This window comes from Balaenoptera physalus (assembly GCF_965194825.1).
Source record: "Balaenoptera physalus genome assembly, chromosome: 3".
In the NCBI taxonomy this organism is placed as follows: domain Eukaryota; kingdom Metazoa; phylum Chordata; class Mammalia; order Artiodactyla; family Balaenopteridae; genus Balaenoptera; species Balaenoptera physalus.
The window spans coordinates 140,871,180-140,877,895 of NC_138890.1; the positions used below are offsets into that span (position 1 = coordinate 140,871,180).

Below are 6,716 nucleotides of genomic sequence, written 5' to 3' on the forward strand. Positions count from 1 at the left end.
TTCACGTATTTACTCTCCAGTCTCACCATAAGCCGTGCTGGATTGTTCCTTCGTCACCCACAAGAGCATGTTACTCACGTGCAGTCCTTCCCTGCTCAAGTTTGCATTGCCTTGTAAAGTCCAATCTTCTCTAATTGCACCATGCCATGCACTATAAGTCACATTTGCATCCCATTTAAAGTTAAACCACAACAGACAGTGAAGAACAAAAGGAACCACAAGCCCAGGTTTTTTGACAAAACTCCCACACATTGATAATTGGAAGCACATAAATCTACACAGACAAGGTCCGAAATTCCTGCCACAACTTACGCTGACGTCTCACAGCCAAACCCACTTTCAATGCTGCCACCAAGTACCCTGGAAAGGTATGAAGGGCAAGAAAACACTAACAAAACTTTCTGGGGAGCAATAGAAATGAAAATAAATAACATGGATTGCCTAACAAATTGTACTTCTGGAGTCTGCATTTAACCATCATTGAGATATGTCTTGTTGGTTGATGTCATAAAAATCTCATTGTTAGAATTCAATATTTAGGTCAGTTCTGAAACAACAGTTAGTTACTAACAGGTTAAGGTACACATTTGGGTAAACAAGGCTCACTTAAGAAGTCCAAATTATTTTCAGAACTAAGAAAAAATGATTTTGCCCCCAGTTTATATAAAAACTCCCATGAACAGTGTGGGGTTTTCTGTATGTGTTTAATTATCCACCAATATTCCATAGTTCTAAGCTAAACCAAATTCCTTTACAATATGGGTTCCTAAACTTAATTACCATTTTAGGTGCAAATCTAACAGAAATTGAAAGGCCTTTACTATGATGTAAAGTAGCTGATTCTGATTTGCTGATGAAAACGATTTTGTCTCTTCCGCACACATAGGTATATTACACAGCCAATGGACTCTCTACTTCAGAATGACAGAAATAGCCCCTTAATGACTAGAAAATACTAATATAATCTCCCTTTAAAAATCAATAAGAATAGAGGGAACTTACCTTAACATAACAAAGGCCATATATGACAAACCCACAGCCAACATCATTCTCAATGATTAAAAACTGAAACCCTTTCCTCTAAGATCAGGAACAAGACAAGGTTGTCCATGCTCACCACTATTATTCAACATAGTTTTGGAAGTTTTAGCCACAGCAATCAGAGAAGAAAAAGAAATAAAAGCAATCCAAATCGGAAAAGAAGAAGTAAAGCTGTCACTGTTTGCAGATGACATGATACTATATATAGAGAATCCTAAAGATGTTACCAGAAAACAATTAGAGCTAATCAATGAATTTCGTAAAGTAGCAGGATACAAAATTAATGCACAGAAATCTCTTGCATTCCTATACACTAATGATGAAAAATCTGAAAATCAAGGAAACACTCCCATTTACCATTGCAACAAAAAGAATAAAATACCTAGGAATAAACCTACCTAAGGAGACAAAAGACCTATATGCAGAAAACTATAAGACACTGATGAAAGAAATTAAAGATGATACAAACAGATGGAGAGGTACATATGATGTTCTTGGATTGAAAGAATCAACATTGTGAAAATGACTCTACTACCCAAAGCAATCAACAGATTCAATGCAATCCCTATCAAACTACCACTGGCATTTTTCACAGAACTAGAATAAAAAATTTCACAATTTGTATGAAAACCCAAAAGACCCCGAATAGCCAAAGCAATCTTGAGAAAGAAGAATGGAGCTGGAGGAATCAGGTTCCCAGGCTTCAGACTATACTACAAAGCTACAGTAATCAAGACAGTATGGCACTGGCACAAAAACAGAAATATAGATCAACGGAACAGGATAGAAAGCCCAGAGATAAACCCACGCACATATGGACACCTTATTTTTGATAAAAGAGGCAAGAATATACAATGGAGAAAAGACAATCTCTTCAGTAAGTGGTGCTGGGAAAACTGGACAGCTACATGTAAAAGAATGAAATTAGAACACTGCTTAACACCATACACAAGAATAAACTCAAAATGGATTAAAGAGCTAAATGTAAGGCCAGACACTATAAAACTCTTAGAGGAAAACATAGGTAGAACACTCTATGACATAAACCACAGCAAGACCCTTTTTGACCCACCTCCTAGAGAAATGGAAATAAGAACAAAAAAAACACAAATGGGACCTAATGAAACTTAAAAGCTTTTGCACAGCAAAGGAAACCATAAACAAGATGAAGAGACAACCCTCAGAATGGGAGAAAATATTTGCAAATGAAGCAACTGACAAAGGATTAACCTCCAAAATTTATAAGCAGCTCATGCAACTCAATATCAAAAAAACAAACAGCCCAATCAAAAAATAGGCAGAAAACCTAAATAATTTCTCCAAAGAAGATACACAGATTGCCAACAAACACATGAAAGAATGCTCAACATCACTAATCATTAGAGAAATGCAAATCAAAACTACAATGAGGTATCACCTCACACCAGTCAGAAAGGCCATCATCAAAAAATCTACAAACAATAAATGCTGGAGAGGGTGTGGAGAAAAGGGAACCTTCTTGCACTGTTGGTGAGAATGTAAATGGATACAGCCACTATGGAGACCAGTATGAAGGTTCCTTAAAAAACTAAAAATAGAACTACCATACGACCCAGCAATCCCACTACTGGGCATATACCCTGAGAAAACCATAATTCAAAAAGAGTCATGTACCACAATGTTCATTGCAGCTCTATTTACAATAGCCAGTACATGGAAGCAACCTAAGTGTCCGTCGACAGATGAATGGATACAGAAGATGTGGCACATATATACAATGGAATATTACTCAGCCATAAAAAGAAAGGAAATTGAGTTATTTGAAGTGAGGTGGATGGACCTACAGTCTGTCATACAGAGTGAAGTAAGTCAGAAAGAGAAAAACAAATACCAAATGCTAACACATATATATGGAATGTAAAAAAACAAAAAAACAAAAAAAGTTGTTCTGAGGAACCTAGGGGCAGGACAGGAGTAAAGACACGGACATGAAGAATGGACTTGAGGACACGGGGAGGGAGAAAGGTAAGCTGGGATGAAGTGAGAGAGTGGTATGGACATATATACACTACCAAATGTAAAATAGATAGCTAGTGGGAAGCAGCCACATAGCACAGGGAGATCAGCTTGGTGCTTTGTGACCACCTAGAGGGGTGGGATAGGGAGGGTGGGAGGGAGACACAAGAGCAAGGAGATATGGGGATATATGTATATGTATAGCTGATTCACTTTGTTATAAAGCAGAAACTAACACACCGTTATAAAGCAATTATACTCTAATAAAGATGTTAAAAAAAAAATCAATAAGAAGGCAGACCTGATCACTGTAGATCATCCTCGTCCAGGGAACAACATGAATATTATTAATACAGGCCAACTTCTGTTTCTGCATTGTCAAAAACAGCTTAAATGGATAAGGGTTTGATACAAGAGGTTGAACATGTATCTGGCTTGAAATAGTCTGGCATCAAAAGTAGGATTTTATCATGCAGCTCAATATCAAAAAAACAAACAACCCAATCCAAAAATGGGCAGAAGATCTAAATAGACATTTCTCCAGAGAAGATATACAGATGGCCAACAAACATATGAAAGGCTGCTCAACATCTCTAATCATTAGAGAAATGCAAATCAAAACTACAAGGAGGTATATCACCTCACACCAGTCAGAATGGCCATCATCAAAAAAATCTACAAACAGAGAGTAGGGGGCGGTAGTTGGGGGTGGTGGGAGAAGGAGGAGGCAGTGGCGGCGGCGAATCACTTATAAATGGCACCGAAGCAGGACCCGAAGCCTAAATTCCAGGAGGGTGAGAGAGTGCTGTGCTTCCATGGGCCTCTTCTTTATGAAGCAAAGTGTGTAAACGTTGCCATAAAGGATAAACAAGTGAAATACTTTATACATTACAGGGGTTGGAATAAAAATTGGGATGAATGGGTTCCAGAAAGCAGAGTACTCAAATACGTGGACACCAATTTGCAGCAACAACGAGAACTTCAAAAGGCCAATCAGGAGCAGTGTGCAGAGGGGAAGATGAGAGGGGCTGCCCCTGGAAAGAAGACTTCTGGTCTGCAACAGAAAAATGTTGAAGTGAAAACAAAAAAGAACAAACAGAAAACACCTGGAAATGGAGATGGTGGCAGTACCAGTGAGACACCTCAGCCTCCTCGCAAGAAAAGGGCCCGCATAGATCCTACTGTTGAAAATGAGGAAACATTCATGAACAGAGTTGAAGGTAAAGATTCCTGAAGAACTAAAACCATGGCTTGCTGATGACTGGGACTTAATTACCCGGCAAAAACAGCTCTTTTATCTTCCTGCCAAGAAGAATGTGGATTCCATTCTAGAGGATTATGCAAATTACAAGAAATCTCGAGGAAACACAGATAATAAGGAGTATGCTGTTAATGAAGTTGTGGCAGGGATCAAGGAATACTTCAATGTAATGTTGGGCACTCAGCTTCTCTACAAATTTGAGAGACCACAGTATGCTGAAATCCTCGCAGATCACCCTGATGCGCCCATGTCTCAGGTGTATGGAGCGCCACATCTACTGAGATTATTTGTACGTATTGGAGCAATGTTGGCCTATACACCTCTGGATGAGAAGAGCCTTGCTTTATTACTGAATTATCTTCATGATTTCCTAAAATACCTGGCAAAGAACTCTGCAACTTTGTTTAGTGCCAACGATTATGAAGTGGCTCCTCCTGAGTACCATCGGAAAGCTGTGTGAGGCGCTTATACTCACTCTTGTTTGGATCTCTGTAAACACATTGTTTCCTAGTCCTTCTCTTGTACAAATGATGTACTTTGGAAATGTTAGTGTATAACAGAAGTGATGTTTGTTTTCTGTTTGATTTTAAACAGAAAATAAAAGGGGTTACAGCTCCTTTTTTCTTTCTTTTTTTTTTTTTCTTCATTTCAAAGTTGCTACCAGTGTATTCAATGATGGACAACAGAGAGACGTACTGTAGAGTTTTATTGCTTAGTTGACAAAGCTGCTTTTGAATGCTGCTGGTTCTATTCCTTTGACACTACGCACTTTTATAATATGTGTTAATGCTATATGACAAAATGCTCTGATTCTTAGTGCCAAATGTTCAATTCAGTGTGTATAACTGAACACACTCGTCCCTTTGTGCTCCCCCCCTTTTTTTTATGGTGCTTACAGTAAAGAGCCCATCCTTTGCAAGTCATCCATGTTGTTCCTTAGGCATTTTATCTTTGCTCAGATTGTCAAAGAATGGTGGCTTGTTTCATGGTTTTTGTATTTGTGTCTAACGCACGTTTTAACATGATAGACGCAATGCATTGTGTAGCTACGGTTTTCTGGAAAAGTCAATCTTTTAGAAATTGTTTTTCAGATCTTCAAATAATTTTTTCTTTAAATTTCAAAAACAAAATCTACAAACAATAAATGCTGGAGAGCGTGTGGAGAAAAGGGAACCTTCTTGCACTGTTGGTGGGAATGTAAGTTGATAAAGCCACTATGGAGAACAGTATGGAGGTCCCTTAAAAAACTAAAAATAGAACTACCATATGACCCAGCAATCCCACTACTGGGCATATACCCTGAGAAAACCATAATTCAAAAAGAGTCATGTACCACAATGTTCATCGTAGCTCTACTTACAATAGCCAGGACATGGAAGCAACCTAAGTGTCTGTCGACAGATGAATGGATAAAGAAGATGTGGCACATATATACAATGGAATATTACTCAGCCATAAAAAGAAACAAAATTGAGTTATTTGTAGTGAGGTGGATGGACCTAGAGTCTGTCATACAGAGTGAAGTAAGTCAGAAAGAGGAAAACAAATACCGTATGCTAACACATATATATGGAATCTAAAAAAAAAAAAAAAAAAAGGTTCTGAAGAACCTATGGGCAGGACAGGAATAAAGACGCAGACATAGAGAATGGACTTGAGAACACGGGGAGGGGGAAGGGTAAGCTGGGACGAAGTGGGAGAGTAGCATGGACACATATACACTACCAAACGTAAGATAGCTAGCTAATGGGAAGCAGTCGCAAGCACAGGGAGATCAGCTCAGTGCTTTGTGATCACCTAGAGGGGTAGGATAGGGAAGGTGGGAGGGAGACGCAAGAGGGAGGGGATATGGGGATATATGTATAGCTGATTCACTTTGTTATCCAGCAGAAACTAACACACCATTGTAAAGCAATTATACTCCAACAAAGATGTTAAAAAAAAAAAAGAGTAGGATTTTAATTAGATTATCAGAGAGCCTTTTGTTAAATTTTGGAATGCTGATAAATTTTTTAAAGCCCTCTAATCTGGGAGATATTTACCTTCAATCATTAAACTTGTTCTTGATTAAGAATCTGAAAATGAGCCTGTTAAGCCTTCAGCAAAATAGTATGCCCAATAAAACACTGCAAATAACACTGCCAAGCCACCAGGAAACTCAAACAGCTACTACTCCTAGAATCTGCACAACTGGTGGAAATTAAACTAATGCTTGAAAAGAGACCAAAGCATCTTGAATGAATTCTGACCTTGGGCAAGTTTTTGAGTCCTGCTTCAGAAAAATATCAAAAGAAAGATTTATATTTGAATAAATCTTTGAAAAGTACCCATAGGACAAACCTTTCTTATGCTTCAAAGTGACAGAAGTGATAAAGACAAAGGATAATGTTGATTTAACTCCTCAGCATAGATTCTAGGT

At 38.2% G+C, this 6,716-nt stretch overlaps 1 pseudogene across 1 annotated transcript; it reads left to right on the forward strand.

The window, feature by feature from the left end:
- The first annotated feature begins 3,722 nt into the window (after positions 1 to 3,722).
- Positions 3,723 to 4,924, forward strand: LOC309657907 (mortality factor 4-like protein 1 pseudogene; annotated as a pseudogene). Its single transcript has one exon. The product of its transcript is annotated as a mortality factor 4-like protein 1 pseudogene (transcript).
- Positions 4,925 to 6,716: the final 1,792 nt, after the last annotated feature.